We start from the raw sequence: 14641 nt of genomic DNA, 5'->3' as shown, positions 1-14641 counted from the left end.
TATTCTGTGTCCCCCATAGTCCAACTTCAAGGGTCTATCATAGTGTCTGCACTGTTTGAAAGTTCCAAGTCTCTTCTGAGACTCATGCAATCTCCTTACTGTAATCCTCTATAAAATCAACATGAAAATGTGGATCACTTACTTTCAACACACAGTGACACAAAATATAAATTACCATTCCAAAAGTGAGAAAAGGGGACATAATATGGAAATACTAGATGAAAGTAAGACTAAATCCCAGCTAGACAAACTCTAAATTCTGAATCTCCATGTTTAATTTCAAAGCATTCTTTGGATCTCCACCTCTTTTCAAATTTATTGACTACAAAACTCATCTTTCTTTTGAGCTGTGTTTATTCCCCGTTAGCAGCATGCTTTGGCAAGCATACAAGACTACATTGACATTATCAACATCTTAGAGTCTCCAAGGCAATCTAGGCTTCATCCACGCAGCTTAATACAATGACCTCTATGGATCTTCGTTCAGGGTTACCTCTGCCATAACCTAGGGGTTATTTACTTGTTTAACTCACAGAGGGAGATTCCATAACCCTACTCTTGCATATTTATCTCTAAAGTTATAAGCACATACCCAATGTTGTTAAGATGTGTTGGTTTCCAGTATTGGGACATGAATTATTGTTCAAGTACAGTTTGACCAGCCTTTTGCTTTTGATGGTTTCGTTCAATGTTTAATCTTGGCTATACTTGAGTTGGCTCTGTAGACAAGGCTGGCTTTAAAATCACTCTGCTACCACCTCACCTCAAGGGCTGGTATAAAATGCATGTAGCAATACAGCTATTTTAAAGTTTTTAAAAATTCTTTTTCAAAAGTTGGAAGATGAACTGGGTGGGGTTACCACTCCCTTTCCATGAAGATTTTCTATTTTTCTCCTCCTTCTACTCTTCTTCCTCTTCTTCCTCTGCCAATTCTTCTTCCTCTTCCTCATTTTTTTTATTATTATTGCTTTTGTTGATTTAGGCTTGTTTTATATACAGTCCAGTCATTATCCACCTCCTGGTCCACTCTCCAATGGTTCCTCATCCAATTCCTCCTACTCTGTCTCCAAAAAAATGCTTACATACCCCTGTCCACCAGAGCTTTTCTAAGGAACCCCCAAACTGATTTCCACAGTGGATGTACCATTTTACAATCCCACAAACAATGAAAGAGTATTCTACTATCTCTCATCCTCGCCAGCATCTGACTTTAACTGAAATTTTTATCTTAGCCATTCTAACTAGTGTTAGGTGGAATCTCAGGATTGTTTTGATTTGCATTTCCCTGATAACTCAGGATGTTGACCACTTCGTTAGGTAATTCTTTGCTATTCAAAATTCCTCAGCTGAGAATTATTTTTTTTAGCTCTGTATCCCATTTTTATAGGGTTATTTGATTTTCTGGAGTCTAACTTCTTGAGTTATTTGTATGTATTGGACATTAGTCTTCTATCAGATGTAGGATTGGTAAATATCTTCTCCCAATCTGTTGATGGACATTTTGTCTTAAGGACAGTGTCCATTGCCTTACAGAAGCTTTGCAATTTTACGAGGTCCCATTTGTCGACTCTTGCTTTTAGAACAGTCTTAAGAAATGATCTTGAAATTAGTCTGTCATTTCCTTAGAAAATTAGATACAGTTTTATTTGAGGACCCAGCTATACAACTCCTTGGCATATACCCAAAAGATGCTCCAACATATAACAAGGAAACATGCTCCACTATGTTCATATCAGCCTTCTTTATAATATCCAGAAGCTGGGAAAAATCCTACATGTCATTCAACAGAGGAATGGATACAGAAACTGTGGTATATTTGGACAATGGATAATTACTCAGCTATTGAAAACAATGACTTCATGAAAGTTTTAGGAAAATAAATGGAAGTAAAAAATATCATCCTGAATGAGGTAACCCAATCAGAAAAGAACACACACGATATGTACTCACTGAGAAGTGGATATTAATCTTAAAACTTGGCATACCCAAGATACAATTTACAGACCACATGAAGCTCAAGAAGAAAGACAAAAGTGTGGATATTTCAGTTCTTCTTAGAAGGGGGAAAAATAATCACAGAAGAAAATACAGACACAAAGTGTGGAGCAGAGACTGTAGGGAAGGCCATCCAGAGCCTGCCACACATGGTGATCCATCCTACATGCAGTCATCAAAACCTAATCACTATTGGAAATGCCAAGTGTTGCATGTTGACAGAAGCTGTCTCCAGATAGGCTCTGTCAGAGCCTGAGAAATTCAGAGGCAAATCCTTGCAGCCAAACACTGGACTGAGAATGGGGTCCCCTTTGGAGGAGTTAGAGAAAGGACTTAGGTATGTGAGGGGATTTGCAACCTAATATGAAGAATAGGATCAACCTACTAGACACCCCAAAACTCCCAGGGACTAAACCACCAACTAAAGAATACACATGGGGTGACCCATGTCTCCAGTCGCATATGTAACAGAGGACAGCCTTGTTGGGCAGTAATAGGAGGAGAGGTCCTTGCTCCAATGAAGGCTTGATGCTTCATTATAGTAGAATGCCAGTTTGGGGAGGTTGGAGGGCGTGGGTAGGTAGGTTGCGGGAGCACCCTAATGGAGGCAGGGGTGTGGGGATGGAATAGGGTTTTTTTTGGGGGGGGAGGAGAAACCAGGAAAGGGGATTATATTTGAAGTGTAGATAAAGAGAGTGTCCAAGAAAAAAAAAAGAAATGGTCATTCTACCAAAAGTATTTATTAGATTCAGTGTGATCAACATCAAAATTCCAGTACAGTTGACAGATCTTGAATAGACTAATCTCAACTTCAAATGGAAGTAAAAACACACACACACACACACACACACACACACACACACACACACACACACATACACAGGGAGAGAGAGAGAAAGAGAGAGAGAGAGAGAGAGAGATAGAGACAGTGAGACAGAGAGACAGAGACAGAGAGAGGCAGAGAGAGAGAGAACTGGATATCTAAAACACTGTGATATAATAAAAGTATGGTATTGTCACAAAACAGACACAGTGATAAAAAGAATTGGCCTGATAAGCCAGACACAAATTTACATACCTATGGTAGATTTCATCAAATGTCTGCATGCAGGAGAATTAAAATAGGTTTATACTTATCACCCTGTACAAAACTCAACTACAAATACAACAAAACTACAATAAGCCAGATATACTCAATATGATAGGAGAGTATGTAATGAATAACCTTGAACTCACTGACAGAAGAGAAAGCTTTCTGAACAAGACTCTATTAGTGAAAGTGCTAACACCAAAATTTAATAAAAATGGGACCTCCTTAAACCAAGAAGATATACATGACAAAAGACACTGTCATTAGGCAAATCAAGAACCTACAGAATGGGAAAAGATTTTTAACCAACAATACATTCTATAGAGGACAAATGTACAAAGTAAATAAAAATAAAAAAATTGGTTTTTAATAAAAATATGCAAACTTTTTATCCTCTATGAAAATCAGTATGGAGGTTCCTCAGAAAGTTGGAAATCAATTTATCTCAAGGTCTAGCTATACCACTCTTCAACATAAACCCAAAGCATATTTCATCATATCAGAGAGAGACTTTCTCTACCATATTTAATGCTGCTCTATTCCCAATAACCAGAAGATGGAAATAAGCTAGATGCCTCTCTAAAGAAGAATGGATGAATAAAATTTGATAGTTTACATATTCCAATATTACACAGTTGTTAAAGAAAATGGCATCATGTAATTTGCAGGCAAATAACATCCCAAGTGAGGTATCCTCGACCCAGAAAGACAAATATGTCCTATATCACCTACACGTGAATATTAGCTGTTAAGCAAATGATAACCAAGCTTCACTGAATGTATAGAATAGACACAATTAGACTTTTAAAACATGGAGATAATTTCTATATGGGAAAATATGATTTATCTTTGCAAGGCAGAGATTTTCCTACTTACTGAAAAATTACGTTAAATCTGGACTTTATATAATGTTGTTTTGAAAGGGATTGAGCTCTAATAGGTAATGTGAAGCTTGATAGAAAAGAAAATATAGAATTAAACATAGGTTCTTACATTTAACCAGAAGCAGCATATCATGGAAGACATATTCCATTGAACTTCTCATACAAAATCAGATTAATATAAGCGGACTATATCATCACTTAACTGTTTTTTCTCTTGATATAATCATGATCAACACCATACTCCAGAATGTCTTTCTATATGCCTGATGTGCTAGTTATGGCAGGATTACTGAATTTATGAAACTTTATAGTATTTTATTAAGTAGAGCTTCAGTTAATTACAAAAGTACAAAATTATAATTCATTTAAATTACTTTTTAAATGTGTTACCATATTCTATGAATAAGGGAGTGCTAATATTTTTATAAATTATTTTAATTTTTATATAAAAGTATGGCACACATGGAGCTCTCTATGAAGACCAAAAGAGGATGCAGGGTGAGTTGAAGATAGGGTTATAAGATGTGTAAGCCACCAAAAGTAAACAATAGGAACCAAATCTAAGCCCTTTGGACAGGAAGAAAAATGCCTAGAGAAGATAACCTATGGATGTTAATCTTTGAACACAAACGAGGAAAATCAAGTTTCCTGAGAACTTCAAAAGTGAATGCTGGTCTTGTATTTCTTCTGTTTTTTTTTTTTTTTTTTTTTTTTATTACTTTGTTTTGTTTTAAAAAAACTTCACTGACTAAGACCAAACAAATTGGGTATAAGTTCAAATACTTTGAGTTATTTAGTAATAGTAATTTAATTAATTTATTAGGTTAATAATTTTAATTTACAAATTAATTAGATTAATTTAGACTTTACTCTATAAAATTTACTATATATTGATAGTTGTGTGTCCTCCTCTGTATCCTTCAAAGCTTTCTAACTTCACAGAAGTGTGTGAAGGTTTCTGATTCTATGTCAGGAAAGCACATTACAATTTAAAGTTCCTTGTGATTTTGTGTCTGTTCAGTTCTAAGGTTTTCAGTGTTAAAGAAGTCTCCATGCTACCTTTTTCATAAGGAACCTTAGGTTGAAAAAATAAGAATTGACAATTTTTGAAGATTCATATGCATTTCACAATATTTTAAATCAATATCTTCCTATACACGTCTGTCTAACCATCTGTCCATCTATCTATCTGTCCATCCATCCATCCCTCTCTATCTCTCTATCAATCTATCTCTCTATCTCTCTATCTCTCTATCTCTCTATCTCTCTCTCTCTATCTCTCTTTCTCACTCTCTCTATCTATCTATCCATCTATCCATGTATGTGTCTTCTATCTCATCTATATCATATAGGTATATCTACATCTATATGTATATTTATAGCTGTGAAAATGTTATTCATTACAACACTTGTGGTTCCACCTGTGTACAAAAATTATGTTTTAAAGCCACAGGGAGAGTAAATGAAATGCACGTGTCACTTTGCCAGATGACATGTGCCTTAGAATATTGACATCACAATGGTCCTTCAGCCTGACAACTACAGAATCCTGAGACTTCAGTTGTTTTCTAGCCACTGTAGTCACCAGTTTGGCGTCTAGAGGCAGGAAGGCAAATGTAAATTTCACATTTTTTTTAAGTTCTTCATCGCAGGCTCTACTAAAAAGGTATATATTTATATAATTTGATTCTCAGGATAGACTTATGGTATCATGAAGTGTTCTGTCTTGATTATTCAAAATCATATGAAATAACTCAACTCAGCAGTGGTTTCTTGATAGGGTAATCATTGTAGCAATATTCAGTACCAATCTTCTACAGAAACACAGTTATCACATGGAGAGGGGTATATTTTGTGCTACACAGGAGAATAATTTTTGTAAAGCTTTAAAAACTGTACAAGTTAGAAGTGAGGATAATTTTATGCTCAATCCAATTACTTTACCCCCCATGACTGTAGATTTTTATTTTAAGAAACTGGTAAATCTAACCCACAATCTAAGAATTCTCTGGTTTTTAAGAAATTGTTATTGTTTCCAACACACATTGTGCCGTTTGTAATCTAATGCTCAGAATTTAACACTGACTCAGAGGAGACATGCACAACTTTCATGACATGGTCATTAAATTAAAATTTTGTTCATGAAGCTGAGGTACTACTCTTTTTTTAAACATATCTTTATAATATTGCTTGATGTGTGTGATGGCAACTATTGTCTGTTCTCCTTTTGATTCAAGTGAGTCTTAAGTCCTTTCTAAGTGAAAGCTATGACATTTCTGTACATATTCTTTGAAATATGTAACATATATAGTGGGATGAATTATAGTCACTTGAGTAAGTATATATTTTAAATATCCAAACTGAAAGAGCAGGGCACGATAAAGAAACCACCAAAACAGAAGCCACTCCCTTATTATAGGGAACAATTTTATTATGGATAAGAAAGAAAAATGTTCAGAGGCAGATGGAAAATTTCAGAATATAGAAAACAGAAACAGGCTTGACCAAGTCTGGAAAAAGACAAGGAAGACTATCAGAAGAGAGTCACAGAAAAGGACTCACAAAGAGAGGAAGGGGATTCTAGCACATGTTAGGAATTAGTATAATGAAGAAGGGAATGAGGATGTTGGAAAATGTCTGTAACCTAGATGTGGGATTTTAAATTTATACCAAGTATGATTACCTCCTTCAAGAATAAAGAAGGTCAGAATGGAAATTGATATCCTAATATGAACAAGTCAATGGAGAGTCGTATGTCCCTTTTGCCACAGTCAGGGGAAATGTCTACCTTTGCTAGACAAGACAAATTTCACAAATTTTTTTGATGAATTCTTGTATTTTTTTCATTTTTCCTTTTGTTGTTCTTGTTGTTGTTTTGTTTGCAACTATCAGGAATCTTTCTTTCTTGTATCTTGAGCTGGACCAAGCCTGGCAATTCTGAGACTCTCCCAGAGATCTAACTGATTTAAATCAAGATAACCTGATTATTTACAGCACATCTACAATGTTAGCTCACAAAGGTTTAGTTATAGCATTTTCTCAGAGTATCATATCTGATATGTGACATAATGTATATCTACATTAGGATTTATCAAAGTTTCAAAAAATTCAGTTATAAAGTAGCCATGCAATAATTTTATTGAAGGGTATCGCTACAAGTTTAGGAACTGCATTCAAGTGCTGTAGCATTTAGAGTTTGAGAACCATTGCTCTATATTCTACCAACTACACTTTTTCAAACTATTCCCATGACACTTCTGAAAAGGGTCCCACTTCTGAAAAGATCCTACTTCTTCAATACGTTCCCAGTAGTTCCCTTCATCCATGACATAGTTTCTGTTACATTTTAAAGCTGTCTATAGCTCAGCAGAATCATGCTTGGAAAACTGAGTCTGCATTTTAACACCGTTCACCCTTTGAAATCCAGTATGAACATTGGTTTTTAACTTATCCACTGAACACTTGTTCTCGAGGTGGAGCTCTGCATCAGGAGAAATGTTTTTTTTTTAATATGGACACGACTAAGGAGGAAGATGTAGGACAAGAAAATCTAACCGTGGTTTACCAGGGTGCTGCGGTTATCCAAAGAGGGTGGAAAAGAAAGAAATGATATCTGACCTTGTTTGATGACATTTTGGTGGTATCCAGTAAACTGTAAGTATACGCATCATGCTTTCCTTAGTATAAAAGGCTACTCAGTGGAAAGGCCTAAGGGTACAAAACTGTTTATAACTTCCTTTATTTTTGAGATTATAATTACTTTACATTCTCCTTCTTTTTCCTCTTCCATGTCCTTCCACATCCTTCCATATACCCCTCCTTGTTCTCTTTTGAAATCATGGCTTTCTGGTTTTATTTTTTGTTACTCATTCTTACACATTATTTTATATGTAAGCTAACATAAGATATACATATATAATAGCTATGCATTGATACATATATATGTACAGTTTCTAAGTACTTAAATATAACCTACTCAGTCAGTATAATATTCCTTGTATTTATTTTTTTCCGGAATGTGTATTTGGTATTAGATAGGCAATCTAATTGACAATCCTAGGGGAGATTTCTCTTACTTTCAAGTTTCCTTAATGGCATATACTTCTTTGAGTAGGGTTGACGCTTACTGGACTACTCCTATATATTTCTCAATTTGTTTTGACACATTCTTTGGGCACATTTAAAAAATTAATTAATTAAAGTACTACTCTGCTGTTTGAATCTGGTGAAAGATTAGTGACAAGCTACCAAGGAGACAGTTATGCAGGCATGTGCCCACATTTCTAGCATTTTTTAAAAACTAACTTAGGAGTATTACAACTGGTAATGAGAGCCCTGTGAACTATATAGTGACACATTTCTCTAAATAAAATATTAAACTCCTGATAAGCAGGAGCCTTCTTGCTTGCTGTTTACAAATAGATTAGAGAAGCAAGTTTTTTGGTCGTAAGGGGCTACATATGTAAGTCTCCTGACCTCATAGCTTCCAGATTAGCATGAAGAGACAGGAAGCAGCTTCTATCTCTCCACTATCAAGGGAAACTGCTGGCACTAAGTCTTGCTTGGTGATTCTGCAGACACTAGAGAAAACTGTTGTGATTGAATGAAACTGTGTACTTGGTTATATTAGAATTTATGACCATAGAGATATTTTCTGGGATGACATCATATATAATCTCCACTACTTATGATCACAGCCTTCTAGAATATGTGATGCTGGTATTGATAATATCAAGTAAATATCTTAAGTGGTGTTCTCATAAGTACATAAATTTATCAGACAGACATCAATAAAATAGTCTATTCCGTTTTGGGCGGGGGCAGGGGTTAAATTTTCTGATCATCAGTGAATCATTTTCCAGAAGATCCATTTCACAGATTGTGAGAAAAATAAAATATTCAGGTGAGAGTTCTTCTATACATTATAAATACACCAACTGGGTACGTTTTTCTGGCAACCCTGATCAGTCATGTAAGCTCCTTCACAGAAAATGGTAATTAGTGTCTGAGGCAGGCTGAAAATAAAAGAATGGACTGGGTATCTGTCAATCTGTCCATCTTTCTTGTTTTTTTGGTACAGAGCTCCGTTTCTTTCCACAGTGGGAAATCTTCACATTTTATTTTAAAAGATAGTAATCAACTCATCAGAAATGTAAAAAGAAATAAACTGATCATTTGCCATATAAGTATAGTTGATGGAAGGAAGTAAACTTAACTTTGTGTTGAGAATAAAGGAAACAGAAATGGTTGGTTTCTTAAAGGCAGTACATACAGTCCCTTCTGTCATGTTGCAATTGTAATTAAAACTATGTTTAGATTCTCCTTCACATTATGGAAAGAAGTTTATCAAGTTTATAAGAAGTGATTATCGTTATTTCCATTTTTAAGGAAGATTATCTCTTATCAGACATTGGAATTAGAGGTTTCAGGTTCAAGCATTTCTTGGGAATTTTGAGATATACATATGTGTGTGTGTATATATATATATATATATATATATATATATATATGTATGTATATATATATGTTTAAATGGTGAATATAAAATGTAAATATAAACATCTCATTATTGAGACATGTGTGTATGTATATCTTGAAGTACATGTTGCATGATGGCTTGTATTTTAACTATAGTATGTTACATTAGATTATATGAGGAATCTTTCTTTGTAGTGCAATTAGTCTTCCCATGTTTTGAATATTAAAGGTTTATATACAGGATTTTTGAACCATGATTTATTCTTGTGATATTCTGTCCCCTGAATTCGAGAGGGAGTCATTATCTTCAGTTTTCTAGCCACATATTAGCTCACGAGTATCTGAAGGAAAGTTCAATACCTAGGCTTACACAGCAAATGAAACATCCATCATTAAAAAAATACAAAAAAAATCATGAGTGTGGGGAGATCTGTCAGGAGATAGAATGGAAGGAGAAAGTGACAAAAACAATCATCAAATGCGTTGTATTTTAATGTAGAATTCTCGAAGAGCAAATTACTCAAAAAAGAATGACAAAAGGAGAAAATATGCTTCAAACATTATTGTTTCTTAAAAACACTTCTAATAATACCAGAATGCTTGATAGGAAGACATTATTCTAATTATTTGGCTAAACTAAAGGAAAAAAGGATCGCCTTTTTGGTTACTTGTGTGATATATAGTTTGCGGGTTTTCTACAGGAGCTACTGGAATGAGGTTATTGAATATTTTAGTACAGGGAGATAGACAACAGAAAATTTTACTAAGTCAAACAATATTTTTGTTTATATTCTGGAAAGATTTTTCCATGTAATTAATTAAAATAAAAAATCTTGAAATAATTTCCTTTGTGTATTATGGGAAAAATCAAAGCAAAATAGTTACTCCTTAACTAAATTCAGGTAAGAAATATTGATACAGGTGGCTTTCTGTAAGTGCTGCGGTGCTTAGACTTAGCAATGGATGTGTCCTTTTTTGCTCTGGGGCAGGAAGAACGTGGTTTTACCACAACACCAACTACAATGCAAATTAAACTAACAGATATTTGATTCTCTTTATAGAAATAAGAAATTTAAGATAAAACGTCATTCCATTGGCTTACCTGTGGATTAGTTATGAAGTGGATGCATTCAGGTCTGACAACACTGCTGCTCCCAAGTCCATTTACCTATACTGGCCGATGGGACATGTTGTTGCCACCTTTCGGTAAGACCTAGAGTTCAGACCTGTGATCACAAGATGATAACTTCAGAAATTGTGGGTCAAATTAATGGAGTGTAATTCATTTCCCAGTGAATGAGTATATTCATTCTAATATTCTCCAATTAGAAAACAATAATCAGGCTATGGCTATTGGTGACCATTGAAGAGTGTGTATCTATCTAGTAACTCCTTTCACCAAATGCTTTCATCATCCCAAAATGTTTGCAAAAATAGAGTCAATTTTAGTCTGATTGTATACAGGATGCCAACTCAACTTTCCTCCTTCTATGATGATCCTACATTTTCTATACTTTTCATTATATCCATTTCCACATGTAGGTAGGTACTTTATGGTTTTTTTGTTTTGTTTTTGTTTTTTGTTTTGTTGTTTGTTTGGGTTTTTCTGTTCTCCTTATATCTTTATTTGTTCAGGTTAGAGATTGCAGTTTAATTTCTGCTTGTCATTTCCTTAAGATCTACAAATTCTGCTCCCATATTTGTCCAGAACCTATCATCGTCTCCCACCAGGAAAGAGAGCATTCTTCTTCAAAAGGAGGGAGGGCAAGGCCAGGCAGTTCCCCAGAAAGCAAGAGCGGGTAACTCCCCACAAGGGAGAGGGCACGGGGACTAGCTTGACGGTTCTACTCCAAGTAAAAGACAGATAAACAATGGCAAAGGCAGGATGCTGGGGTATTCTCAAGTTGTCCCCACCTCCTGTTTAGCATTCTAGGGTTTGGAAACCTGCAGGATATACAGAACCAGTACAGCACTGAACAGAATCTGATGGCAGCATGAAGAAGCCAAGAAAGGCGCTGCATGGCAGTCCTCAGGCCTCCTTGACTCCGACACAACAGGATCTGTGTCCAGGTGTGCCTCCATGATTACACAGGTTATGCAAAAGGTTGCTAAGCATCGAAAGGAGAGCCATTTAGGTCACTAGACTGCAGAACAAGGTTCCCAAGAACAATATGACTAAAATAGGAGGACCTGTAGTGCTCAAGCACGTCCTAAGAGGCGGCCCCCAAGGTCTGCAAGCTGTCAAGGACATCAGTGCTATCTTTGCCATCACTGCCACTGTCATCTCCAACCAGGTTCTCCTGCTGATAGGCCTCTTCGGAACCAGGAAGTGTGCTACCCTGATTCTCCTTGGAACCAAAAACCACATACCTGCCTTTCTTCAGCTCCAGTTGCCTTCTCAGCTCATCTGCCATCTGTGAGAGATCTCGCTTCAGAGCATACGCATCTTCGCCATCTGCATAGTACTTGGGCTCCACCTCACTAACCTGCAAGTTCAGGGTGTTGGAACAGAGGTGCAAGGCTGCTCAGTTGCTCTTCCTGGCATGCAGGGAGACATACTTTGCACTGAAGTTCTCTATCATGGCCTGGGAGGCCTGGTCCATTAGCTTCTTGGCCAGGCCAAAGCTTAGGTGGCAGCGCTTCACAGCCAGTGGGGTGATGTGTCCATGAGGGACGTTATCAGGATCCTCTTCCATTTTGGCCAGAACATAACCCACAATCTTCCCAACCTCATCCTCAGCAATGTAGGAGAGCTGGGCCACGAGAGGCCATGATAGTAGTATTTCATCTGGTTGTTCTCGGGCAGGCAGAGGAGGTTGCAGTGTTGTATGTTTATCAGGTCATATGGCCGAGCCCAGCACTTGTTCATATTGGCGGCAGAAAAGCCTATCAGACTCGGGAGAATCAGAGAGGATGCCACAGAGCACAAGAGACACCAGCACCATTTGCTTTAAGACACCTGTTTTATCCAAACGGAACTCATACAAGATGAGGAAGATTTCTCACTATCTTCCATTTCGTTTCGGCGATGCTGTACAGAACTTTGTCTATCTTCACACAAGTGGAGTCCTAGTCGTGTCCGAAGTAAATGACGACCACGCAGTCCTCGTCTGAAAGGATTGGCTGGTCTACCTGCCAGCCATTGTTTAAATGCGGAAGCATGTACAACATCTTGAACGTGTTTGCGAAGCATGACCTGGCGAGCTACCTCTAACCTCGTGTGAGCCCACAGGGCCGGACCAACGGACCCTCCACCCAGCACCAGTGTGCTTTAAGTTTTGATCTGTGATGTTCAAGACTCCACAAGATCCATGGGGCAGGACAGAGGTGCATTGTCCTAGAAGAATGTGGACAAGACAAGATCTTATTTATCCTAGACATTCTTCTTCCCAAAATGATCTGATTTTATCTGTATCTTAAAAGTACACAGATCTATCTCTTCCCAATAATATTGTGTAGTATAATTAAATTTGAAAAATACTTTATGTACTCGCACATTTTCTTAAAAATTAGTATTTAGTTGAATGAGAAAAGTTACTCATGCAATACCCAATTATTTGAATGTCTCTGTAGCAGAATATCACTGATTTTTATAGTCAACTAAAAAGGACTGGTATCATTACACCATCAGAGTCAGGTATAATTTTCAGAGTTCAGGAAAATTTCAAATTTACATTCTAATCTTTCATTAGAAGATGTGCTCATGGCATATTGATATTATATTGAGTGTAGTTGATGGAATCACAGGGATTGTGTAGCATGTGCCTTCTTCTCTAATCAATCATACATCAAAATTCAAATTTTTTCCACATGAAAAGTTCATCCATACTCCAAATTTGAGCTCTTTTCATTCTTCTATCCAAATTCTTAGTGTCATCACAAAGTTGACTCAAATAACACAAACACAAGTTTTATGAGCATTCTAGGCTCTGTGACTTTGGTCTTTACAAGGAAAAGCATTTGTCATAGACTCTGACAAAAGAGAAAATCACCTTTTGTTCTCTGAATGTTTTCTATTCCTCTGGTCAAATCTCAAAAGATTGTTATTTAATGCTTATGGTTTCTCTCTTATCAAATATGAGAAATATTATATTTAGGGATGGTAAAGTGTCACATGACAGCACGGCAGTACAAAAATTAGGTCATTTAGTGGTAGAATCATGTAGAGACTGCCAAATATACCTATACCATAATTGATGGCCACAGACATAAGTTATTTTTATGCATAATAACCTTAAGAATTTTACTATTTATCATGACTCTAATTTTTTTCAATTTCACAGTTCCATGGAACAGACCATTTGGTGGTATTTCTTTCTTTCTTTCTTTTTTTTTTTTAGTTTCTTTTTTTTTTTTTATTAACTTGAGTATTTCTTATATACATTTCAAGTGTTATTCCCTTTCCTGGTTTCCGGGCAAACATCCCCCTCCCCCCTCCCCTTCCTTATGGGTGTTCCCCTCCCAACCCTCCCCCCATTGCCGCCCTCCCCCCATAGACTAGTTCACTGGGGGTTCAGTCTTAGCAGGACCCAGGGCTTCCCCTTCCACTGGTGCTCTTACTAGGATATTCATTGCTACCTATGGGGTCAGAGTCCAGGGTCAGTCCATGTATAGTCTTTAGGTAGTGGCTTAGTCCCTGGAAGCTCTGGTTGCTTGGCATTGTTGTACTTTTGGGGTCTCGAGCCCCTTCAAGCTCTTCCAGTTCTTTCTCTGATTCCTTCAATAGGGGACCTATTCTCAGTTCAGTGGTTTGCTGCTGGCATTCGCCTCTGTATTTGCTGTATTCTGGCTGTGTCTCTCAGGAGCGATCTACATCCGGCTCCTGTCGGTCTGCACTTCTTTGCTTCATCCATCTTGTCTAATTGGGTGGCTGTATATGTATGGGCCACATGTGGGGCAGGTTCTGAATGGGTGTTCCTTCAGTCTCTGTTTTAATCTTTGCCTCTCCCTTCCCTGCCTCATTTAAAGAAGGAGTGAAGCATTCACATTTTGATCATCCTTCTTGAGTTTCGTTTGTTCTAGGGATCTAGGGTAATTCAAGCATTTGGGCTAATAGCCACTTATCAATGAGTGCATACCATGTATGTCTTTCTGTGATTGGGTTAGCTCACTCAGGATGATATTTTCCAGTTCCAACCATTTGCCTACGAATTTCATAAACTCGTTGTTTTTGATAGCTGAGTAATATTCCATT

General features: G+C 36.8%; 3 pseudogenes; 1 reads left to right on the top strand and 2 right to left on the bottom strand.

Moving 5' to 3' along the window:
- Window positions 1–5525: 5525 nt before the first annotated feature.
- The window catches only part of LOC134481245 (ralA-binding protein 1-like), a 48747-nt pseudogene continuing 39631 nt past the window's right edge, over window positions 5526–14641 (top strand).
- On the bottom strand, window positions 11658–12316 carry Naa11-ps10 (N(alpha)-acetyltransferase 11, NatA catalytic subunit, pseudogene 10; annotated as a pseudogene).
- On the bottom strand, window positions 12427–12618 carry LOC134481247 (thioredoxin-like protein 4A; annotated as a pseudogene).

Source organism: Rattus norvegicus, chromosome 12 (genome assembly GCF_036323735.1).
Source record: "Rattus norvegicus strain BN/NHsdMcwi chromosome 12, GRCr8, whole genome shotgun sequence".
In the NCBI taxonomy this organism is placed as follows: domain Eukaryota; kingdom Metazoa; phylum Chordata; class Mammalia; order Rodentia; family Muridae; genus Rattus; species Rattus norvegicus.
This window is presented reverse-complemented; position numbering and strand designations above follow the sequence as displayed.